The 10,929-nt window shown below is 40.8% G+C and overlaps 1 pseudogene; it reads left to right on the forward strand.

Annotated features, from left to right (window-relative positions):
- LOC124854558 overlaps positions 1 to 10,929 on the forward strand; it is a 226,801-nt pseudogene that overhangs the window by 105,454 nt on the left and 110,418 nt on the right.

A 10,929-nucleotide genomic window follows, 5' to 3' on the forward strand; every position in this document is an offset into this window, starting at 1 on the left:
CATCTGGATTTGTGACTTCAATCTGCCATCAAAACAAACAGCCAAACAATGAGAAATATTCACCTGTATTATCAAAGCATATAGTTAATCACATCTTATTAAGGGGCAAACAAACTCTATTACATCCTGTTGTATACAGTGTATGTACTGTGCAATAACAGACAGAACAGAACAATGGTGAATATTGCACAAATAGCACAAAACTAGTGGGGCCACTCAGATCACAGCAGAAACAGGACGGACTGCTCAAGTGCCATCATTCCACACAGTATGTGGGCTGGATGACAGTGGGACAGTGTGGGCCAAAACAATTTGCTATGTGGGATTGGAATAGTTAACCTGTTGAATTGAGTAGTAATTATCTAACCTTTAAATACAAACTCAAGACAACAACAAAATAATAATAATATAATACAATATTAATGACTATACATTTGATTTCACTGCACCTTGACAGACACCTTACAATATGTACAAATAAACACGTGAATAATTTAAAGGGGACATTGTATACCCATTTTACACAAGTTGATATGGTTCCTTAATGAAATGTCTATGACATACTTTAGTCAAAATACCACAAGGATCATTTAAAACAGCACCCTTTTTACCACCTTGTAAACAGCCCTCCACGAGTGACCTGTTTTGAGTGCCTGTTCCTTTAAATGCTAATGAGCCAACTCCCCCTCCCCCCTCTCCCCATGATTTTAAACGATATAAATTACATATTTTATATAATTATAAATTATCAAATATGAATCCCATACTTTGTATTCCCCTTCTGTTGTCCTGGGTTTAATTTTCCCAATCACATAATTAAATGTCCCCCTCTGCCCATCCACTACAAACACCAGCAGACAGACAGAGAAAAGAGGGAGCTATAGGAATAATACATTTACCCCAGGCTTCGACATTCAACAACAAGCGGAGAAAGCAGAATCGCGGGCTGACCTTATATATACAGTCATGGGGCTGACCAGCGCGGAGAAATGCACGTCCCGATGTGAACAGCCAGGCGCGGCTGCGGCAGGAGCAGCTGCGCTGCCTGCCCAGCTTCGCTGCCTCGGTGTAAACCAGTAGTAACGAGTGTGTGGGGACGGGGTGGCTGAGGTGGGCCAAGACCATGTAGGGGAGGCTTCCAGTGCCCCATTGCGACACAAAACCCAGGAAGCTCAATCAATTAAGCTCAAGCATGGCGTTTCTGACTTAGGAACTATAACAAAGCAGCATGTGTTTTCCCCAAGTTTTGGGTTGGTAGACATGCCAGATACCCACATTAACGTGTAGAAAGCACTAACAAAGTGGAATTTGCATGCTATGTCCCCTTTAAGCAAAACCAAACATTGAAATTGGATTAGTGTTTTGATCATGTTTTTTTTTGAGTCAGGTTCAGATAATATTTTATAATGCATATATGTATCCATAGATATTTTAATTATATAACATAGGTAATTTTATTTTATTTCAGGTTGCCTGGTAAAAGCTGATAGATAAAATTAGCTTATACAACAACTTTTGTGTCTGTGGATTAATGAGCACTGTCTCAGCAAATAAATAAACACATGATATGAAATGTGTGAATTGCTGCTTTGCCCTCTGGAATATAATTTGTTCATGTTGCATCATAGGGAAATATAGAACGTCACTGTCATTTTATATAAATTGTAAAAATGCGTCAGGGCTTTACCGCAACATTGAAGCTCATTCGGTTTGAAAAATTTGACGTTCTCTTGGGAGTGGATGGTGTAGGGTGATGTGACAATCTGGATACCTCTCAACTCTGCCTCCCACCATCTCACCACCTGTTCAGAAACACAAACGCACACCCACCACAGGCTCATTACATTTGTTCACATTCCTAAACTGATATGATGAAAATGGTCATTTCTGATGCACATATCCTATATGAAGTTTTATATTTTTCGCTCATAGCGTGCATATTTGTCAATGACATTGAATAAGTCCTTGGAGCTGTTGAATCACACATGATCAGACATGCTGAAATGGCACAAACTCACAGTTTGTCTTTCTTACCACGCTCTCTGTCAGCACACTGACGGATACAAATGTCGAACTCCCCTGAGTTTATTGATATCCTGGAAGGTCTGTGTGATGTGCTGTCTCTTCAGTTGGACCCACCCCATTACCATTCTCGATCTAATGTGACATAACACCAGAAAAAACAATTAAACACAGTATAGTAGCACATTGGGAACAGTAAGCAAACAGTTGGAGGTACTGTTCCGGTCTGGCTTCATTCTGAACATCATGAATGAGCTGACTATCTGCAGATAGAAATGTGACAATGCAATGCAATGCAACTGGCAAATTGACAGACAGAATTATAGTATGTGCTACCAAATATTCTCTGAAGAGAGCTGGGAAGCTGTTCTTCTGATCATCCTGCTGAACCCCAAATACCACGTATGCTGTGCCACTCACCTTTTTACCAAACAGATACCTAAAAACCAAGAAGCAAAGGTTTATACCCACTGTAGTAGGAAAATCCCCTGACCAGGTGTCTAACTGCTGTGACACTGTCTACCTGTTGTGGGATGGAACCCTTGACCCAGCGGTGTCTCACTGCTATGACCTTGATAAACAGGGTGTATGCCCTTATTTGGTGATGTTTTCTTCCGACTGCTACAGCGGGCAGGACAGACACTGAATGATCTCATGGCATGTCTTTCATGTCTTTTTCATATTATGTTTATGAAACGCCTCTTTGTATAAGTTCTGGCTTTTTGTGAACTTGCGGCCAGTTCCATTTTAAGCACCCGTGCATTTGTGTAACCTCTGCAGAGCTTACTATTATAAAGACTCAAAGGCAACTCCAGTCTGAGAATTTCATTATTTCAAATCTCTCAAGATGAATTTCCATCACACCACAAAGAAGAAAAACTGGACTGTTAAAATTGGGATCATCAAAATGTGACATTAATAATAATAATAATAATAATAATACATCAGATTTATATAGCGCTTTTCAATGCTCTCAAGAGCGCTTCACAAAAATAGGAAACAATCAATAAACTCTTTAATACAAATAAAAAGAAAATGATAATAATAGTATACTAAGAAAATAAAAAACGAAATAAAACAATGACTGGGGCAGATCCAGGGGTGAGTCTGATTGGGCCTAGAGTGACCATGTCCTGTAAGTGGTCTTTTTTAGAAATAAAAAAATATATAATAATAATGAAAAAAGGTCAGTTACTCACAATACTTACAAAAATAAAGAATTTAGACTTTACATTTTCTAAGCTTTTTGAAGAACACAGTAATGGTTGAACAAAAACACAAATATATTCAATGATAAGTGGCTTTGCTTAAAGCTATCGAGCCAACAGTAAATAAGGAGCGCTAAAATGTACCTTACTGGATGCATTGATATTGGATATTTAATTGGTCCCTCATGTAAAATTGTGGGCCCTTTATGACCCTGATTTAGAAAAATCCTAGATCCACCACTGAACAATGACAGCAGACTAAATCAGCAAAAGCTCCAACACATCCTCTAATTCAATCAATTCCACTAATGACAACTCTTTTCTGTAGAGCCACAAAACAAGAACCTTCACATCGTAGCTTTGATGTTGATGGTGAGATCGGACTATTTTATAGAAGAAGGAGCTCAAAGGCGTCAGTTTCACCTCAAAACTACGGCAGCACTAAAAAATGAAAAATGTATTATATCAAGTAAGTTTATTGTGAGTAAAAATTAATATGAATGCTTTTTAGGTTTACAGTAAATAACACTGAGGTAAAGGGACTCACCATATTCTTTGACCTCGAACTCTGAAAAGCTCTCCTGTAGGTTGCTGTGGAACTTAGCACAACTTTCCAAAGTCAGGGCTGCATGCATGCACACACACACACACACACACACACACACACACACGCGCGCAAAAATTGAAATAATAAAATGTCGGAAAAATGAGAAAAACTGCATTTAAAGTACCCAGGTTGACTCTCGAATAAATCATGAAGTCTGTCACTGTTCTGTTATTTCTGTCAGTCCAATAGACTAAAGTCGTCAGGTTGTTAATAAAGATTAACAAGCTGACGGCTACCTAAAATAGTTTAATCTAATTTGATTTAATTAAATACTAACCTGACGATTTCAATGATTGGAAATCTCCAGGTGGATCCCTGATTTCAGAGACTGGATCAGAGGTAAACGATGCCGTCAAGTCTAAAATAAAAGTCATTGGACAACCATTAACACTGAACCCTGCCACTTATAGTGAAGTCTAACACTATTTCAACAATGTTTCTTTACTTGTACAATGAGTGATGGGACGGCTGTAACAACAGATCCCTTGAAACGTAAATCTAAATTCTTAGATTTAAAAAAAATTTTAATCTAAGAATTTGTTGGAGATGATGGTGAAAGCTAGGAAATGATGTGCGTGAGCTGATTCTAATTATAACTTTTTGTTTGTAAAATGCAAAGTTAAAATGCAATACCACAAACTCAATGGCAATGGAAGCTTCGCTTTGAATTTCCTCGTCCCCTCTCCACCGGCTCCGTAAGGCGTCACTGCAAACATTCTGAAATGAACTGACAGGAAGAGATAGAGGTTTATTTTACAGTGCAGTCATTCATAAAAAAAGAACAAATGATGGCCTACTTGCAGAGATATGGGTGAGTTCACCAGTGCTGAAGTCGTATTGAACTGGCCTTTACTGTTTGGGTGTAGAGGGGGTCTTGTCAGTCTGGATGAAGATGTAGCCAGGCTGGAAGGGACACCAAGACGACTTTCTCAGCAGGCGGTCGGGAACTGAGCTTGTAGGTAGCAATACTGCTTCAGGTTGGCGTCACTTGCTAAAGTCTCAACAGGGATCTGATGGCAACATGTAGAAATGAGTGTGTGACTGAGAACGGGACGAACATGTCTGAGCATTTCTCTCGGAGTTCATGTTAGAAAATGGCCTTAAGTCACAGCAACAGTGTTTCACATACCCTTATTTGTCCCAGTGCCTGGAAGTGTTTGCGCTGGTAAGCATCACTGAGATGTAGTTTGCCAGCCTTTTGTTCTTGGTTGGATGGTTCTTCACGTTGATTGCGACCTGATGTCTACTCCTTAGCAGTCTTGACACTCACAAAGACATTTTCTGCCGTTTCTACTCGCAGCAAGTTGAGGCAGACATCACCTGCTCCTACAGAGCAGGAGGAAAAGACAAAGATAAAAAAACATACTGTCATCTCTTTGCACCATGTGCTCATACAGGGCAAACAAACTTTCGGCCCATATTTGTATGAAACACTGCCACAGTGTAATCTAGCCCACCCTACAATGGATGGAATAAATGCCAATTGAACGATCTGCTCCTGTTTACTAGATCTGAATACAATTAAGCCGTAGCAATACTGCAAGTCAACCAAGGTGACCTGAACTTGTATTGTGGTGTTGGGGCCATAGTCACCATTTACCATATGGGCCACTATAGGTCCACATCAGATTACATTTTACCTGGAGCATGGCATGTTTCAAAAAGGAACCTGTGTTTTGGTATATTTGGGCCAATCTTGACATTTGGAAAACATAAAAGAGGACAAGGTCCACCACTGAAGCAGACTCCTTTGTAGTCTGACAAATAGGCATGTTTAAGCTACTTCGGCTGTTTACAGCTTGCTGTACTATTTGGATTGACTATGTTCTACTGTGTTTACTCACGGGCCAAGATGAGCTATCACTTGTCACTGAAAGCAGGATTTAAATTTGGCATGTAGGTCTATGATCGAGTAAAAATATTAGTTATTTAATGAGTAGATTAAAATATATATACATATAAATTCCTGAAAATGCATTGATATGCCCAAGTTTTGAATTAGTTACATTATAATTCATAATGATTATATAAATATTAAAATATGCTTTGCTTCATAGACTATAGGTCCAATGAGGTTAATGATTCAGCTAAGTGAATGAAATGTTTTAAAACAGTCTCGCTCTGATTTCTTTGATAACTCACACCCTGCTGATGTCTATGAATGTGCTGACTGCCCATTATCCGTTTCTAGACACTAGTACTTGCGTGCCATGCTGCGAACCGAGCATGTGCACAGATAGACCCCTAGTGGTGCTCAAGCACCTGCCCTTTTGCCCTGGATGAGAAAAGTGCCCCTTCTGCTGGAGCACAATTTTCTTCATTCATCAATATTTAAGAATAAAAATTATCTCTCTGTCATCAATTCCCCCAAATGTGTTTGATATCTGTGGGGCATTTATTTGAGTTCTTGTGAGAATTTCGCCCCGACATGCTCAGCAGCTCACAAGCCCCGCCCGCGCCCCTCCCTCCTCCTCCTCCTCCACTCAGTGCTCATGCAGTGCTTGAGCGCCAGGCCAAGCAGCTGCAGCCTACTTCTTCTTTGACCCGCAGCATCAGACAAACAGGTAATGACGGTTGTTTGTGCAATCCCCACGGCGTTGTTTGGTGATAAATTAACCACAACATTGGCTGCTGAAAGCATTCGTCGCAACTGGTCGGCGTTTCCTAAAAAATAAACAAACAAAAAACTCACGAAATCGTGATTTCAAAGCCTTGTCAGCTGTTTACTGGCCCGTTTGTCATGTTTAATGAAAGAGAGGGCTTGAATACAGGCAGACAGACAGACGAACAGACAGACAGATAGACAGACAGACAGGCAGACAGGCAGACAGGCAGGCAGAAATTTAGAGAGCAGTTTTACTGTTCTACAAATTAGACAGTTCACTAGTTTTTGTTTCATTTAAAATCGTAATTATTGAAATGAAGGTAGGTCTTAAGTTGAGCTACATGACAGTCTGGTGAGGTATATTGTGGTAAATTATTAGTGTAATGCTGTATGCTTCAACTCTGTCAGAAAACAGTAAAAAAAAATGTGTGTGTACTGTGTTGTCAGCTTTATAGAGATTATGTAAATCATTCTTGATTATTATACTGTATTGATTTATCTCACTTACAAAATTTGCAGCATAATGCCAAGAAAGAGGAGACTCAAAAGCAGAAGGACAGGGAACTGCAGCAAGCAGCTCAGGGTAGCAGCTCTCTTTTATCTTGGATCAGGCCATCAACTAGTAAAACAAATGAGGGAGAATCAGTAACCCTACCCCATCACAGATGAGGAAGGACAGACAGAGTGTAGGACTGAGTTATGTTCAGGGGCAGCAACAGAAACAGTGTTGCCTGAGGAGATGAGTCAAGAAGAGGGTGAAGTGACAGCAGCTCCCTTTACATCACAGCAAGGGCATGTGGAGGAAAGAGCTGTTGATGAAAGTGAGGATGCAATTTCAAAATAGCCACCATGCCATATCCTACAGATCCGTCCCATATTGACATTTCAGGTGCAATGAGGCATTGCTATGTGCTGCAGTGTGAAGGCCCCTGTCAACCAAGTATTTTTCCCAAAAATGCTGAAGGAGCGGTCATTCCAAAGCATTGGTTTTCTGGAAATGTGTGGCTGGGTATTCCCCAAGTTCTGATTCAATGCATTGTTTCAGTTATCGGCTTTTCTACCTGAGGATAGATATAAAAGCAGAAAGAGGTGGAGAAATGGGATCAGAAAATTGGAATACTGCTCTTGAAAAAATCAAGCAGCACTCTGTCACAGAGGTCCACATGACAAGCATGGTGAGGAGTGGACCAATTACAAAAAAGGCACTCCAGACTTCATTTGATGTATCAGATGTAAAGGAATTGGAAATAGCGAGAGAGGCAGACAAACAGAGATGCAGCCAGGTTAATAGATCTCACAGTGTATCTCGCAAGGCAGGGACCAACATTCGAGGTGATAATGAGAGTAACTCAAGTAACAGCAGTGGTAACTTTCTGGAACTCGTGAATCTATTTTCCCGCTATGACAGTGTACTGAAGATGCATACGAAAATATTGGAAGAGTGAAAGTCACCAAGAAAAGGCCCCAGGTGTCACTGCTGTCAAGCAGAAGTAAAATGACCTGATCACAGCACTGGTGCCCCATCAGGAGGAGATCCAAGAAATCCAAGCTGAAATGTACTCTATTCTCTTGGATGAGACCACCCGATGTTTCCCACAAAGAACAGGTGTCATTTGTAGTGCGATATCTACATCAAAAGCAAATAGGAGAGATTTATCGAAGTTTGCAACATTGATACAACAGCAGGCCAGAGCTGGAGAATACTGTAGTCTCCCTTCTACAGAAGAATGGTCTGGAGCTGAAAAGCTTTATGTATGAAAAGCGGGGCTACGATGGAGCTGCCAACATGAGTGGCATGTACAAAGGTCTTCAAGCAGAATACGCACACTCAATGAGAAGGCCCTCATGTGCACTGCAAGCACACTGCCTGAACTTGGTCCTGGTGGAAGCCTCAAAGTCAAATAAGCACTTTGTGACCTTCTTCAACCTTGTGGAGAAGCTGTATACTTTTGCAGTGGCTCCTCAAAGCCATGCTGCTTTTAGTTGAATTGCAGCAGTCACTGCATCAGGGACACATTGTGGAGCTCAGGGCTGTCAGATACCCGTTGGGCTTGCAGGGAACAAGCACTGAAGGCCCGCTTCAGAGAAATCTGGAAGCTATAATGATGCTCCTCAATGAGATCTGAAGAAATCCCACCTGACCTGGCCTAGGATGCAAAAATGTACAAAAAAATGCGATTAACTTCGCATTCATCCTCTGCATAAAATCACCACCCCAGCATTTGAAGTCCTGCTCTTGCATCAAACGCTCTGCAAGAAGAAAGCCTGGACCACTCCACAGCCTACAAGCTAATTGATGGTGTAATTCACACAATACAAGCATTGAAGTCTGAGAGAAGTTTGCGAGATATTTCAAGGTGTGTCAGAAGGCAGAGGCTCTCAACATTCCTTTACCTACTGTTGTGCCTGGTCAGGAGAGAAACGAGAAGTGCCAGTGCGTTTCCAACACCAGCACAACTGCATCGCAAGTGAGTGATGAGATTGACTCTGTGGAGTCATTTACTACAGGTCGAATGTGTACTGCATTTTTATTGATACTATGACTGCGGAGCTCAACAGGAGATTCAGGGAGCATCACTGGAAGTCCAACTGGCACAATCATACGGTCCTTTCCACTCTCTAACAGTGTGTGCCAACTGGACAAGCACCCCAAACCCAGAGGCAGAGGAAGCTGTCCATGTTCTTTGCGACTTCTATGAGGAAAATGAGGACCAGCTGAAGACAGAGCTAAAGGTGTTCCATCCCAGCTTTCCCTCAGAAGAACCTGCAAGAAATCCTTGCCATTGTGGAGGAGGAGAACACTGGCCAGCTCATCTTTCCAACATTTGTGAAGATGGTAAGGATCTATGTAACACTGCCAGTGACAACAGCTTCAGTGGAAAGATCCTTTTCAAAACTGAAGATAATAACAGGCTCAGGAGTCTCTGTGGGAAAGACTCTCGACCTTCTCCTGCTTGCCATTGAGCAAGCATTGAAATAAATGCAGTGAGTAATAAAAATCTTCCAAGAGATGGCACCAAGGAGGGGATGCTCTGTGAAGATCCTTTAATTTAATTCAGAGCAGAGTTTTGATAAGTTTTAAGTTAGAATATCTTTTGATTATTTAACATATTATTTGGTAATACAATATGGCCTTGTTTTGTCTGTTTTGCCTGTTATTCATTTATTTATTCAATTTGATAATTTGAGTTAGTTTGTTAACAAAATAAATATATAAGTTGAAAATATCCTACTGTGTTTTTATTTGTTTATTATTATTATTTTGTTCATAAATAATTTTGGTGATGGAGTGCCGTTTTTTTGGTTTGAGCACCTGCCCCCAAAATGTCTGTGCACGTGCCTGCTGCGGCGAACGGATCGGGCCCAGTCTACATCCTGGACATGGTTAAACCTTACACCCCAGCCCGTCCACTCCACTCTGCATCTGCCAATCGACTTGCTGCTCCCGCACTGCGAGCTAGAGCCTCAACAAAATCATGACTGTTTGCTGTCCTGGCTCCTAAATGGTGGGGCAGAAACCACAATGACATCAGGACAAAGGCAGGCTAAAGACACATCTCTTCCGACTACACCTTGTTTAAAGATAACGTCTAATAACGTCACAATCCTCAACTCTGGTGTTTACATATATATATATATAATACAAAAGTAGTTTAGTTGCACTTATATGGCACTTAGATGTAGCACTTTATCCAGTTTGTTTCCAGGAAGCTAATAGTACTACGTGGTTCTTGCTGTTCTGGGTTTGTTCCTCTGGTTGAATGCACTTATTGTACATTGCTTTGGATAAAGCGTCGGCTAAATGATATGTGATGAAATGTAATGTAATGTTGTTCATGAACTTTTGGACCTTGGCAGCAGTGTGCGCGCCACTGGGTGCTGTTCTAGTTTTGTTGTTTGGCACTGGGCACAAACTGTGTCTCAGGAGTCTGTGCTAAAGCTTTATTTATCTAAATTTACAAGTTAAATATTTCGTATGTCTCTGGACTTTGTTTGCTTTGTCTGTTCTAACACATCCTTTGCGAACTCGGGACAAAATCCAGCCTTACTGACATGATTTAAAAGACAACATTACCTTGACTAGTGAAACTCCTAAACTGGACAACATCCTTCATTATGTAAGTGTAAAGAACTTAATTTCGTTCCACTTCTGAAACCCTCTCCATACCACAGAGGACCAGAAGCATTTAGACTTGGGGTGACAGAACCTCCTAAATAGCTGCCCCCTCCCTGTGGAACTCCCTAATTTATCAGGCTGCACCGACCTGTCACTTTCAAACAGCTATTCAAAACTCACCTCTTCAGAACTGTCTTCAATGTATAATGATGATACGTTTTTATCGGTTCTTCAAAAGCGCTAACACAAATAAGATTTATTATTATTATTATTATTATTATTATTACTATTAGTTAAAAACGTCCTTATCTCTTAATGTAAGAAAAAGAGAGCGTTCTGGATTTGGATTGCCCTGTGTCTGCATGGATCC

This window comes from Hippoglossus stenolepis, chromosome 2 (genome assembly GCF_022539355.2).
Source record: "Hippoglossus stenolepis isolate QCI-W04-F060 chromosome 2, HSTE1.2, whole genome shotgun sequence".
NCBI lineage: Eukaryota > Metazoa > Chordata > Actinopteri > Pleuronectiformes > Pleuronectidae > Hippoglossus > Hippoglossus stenolepis.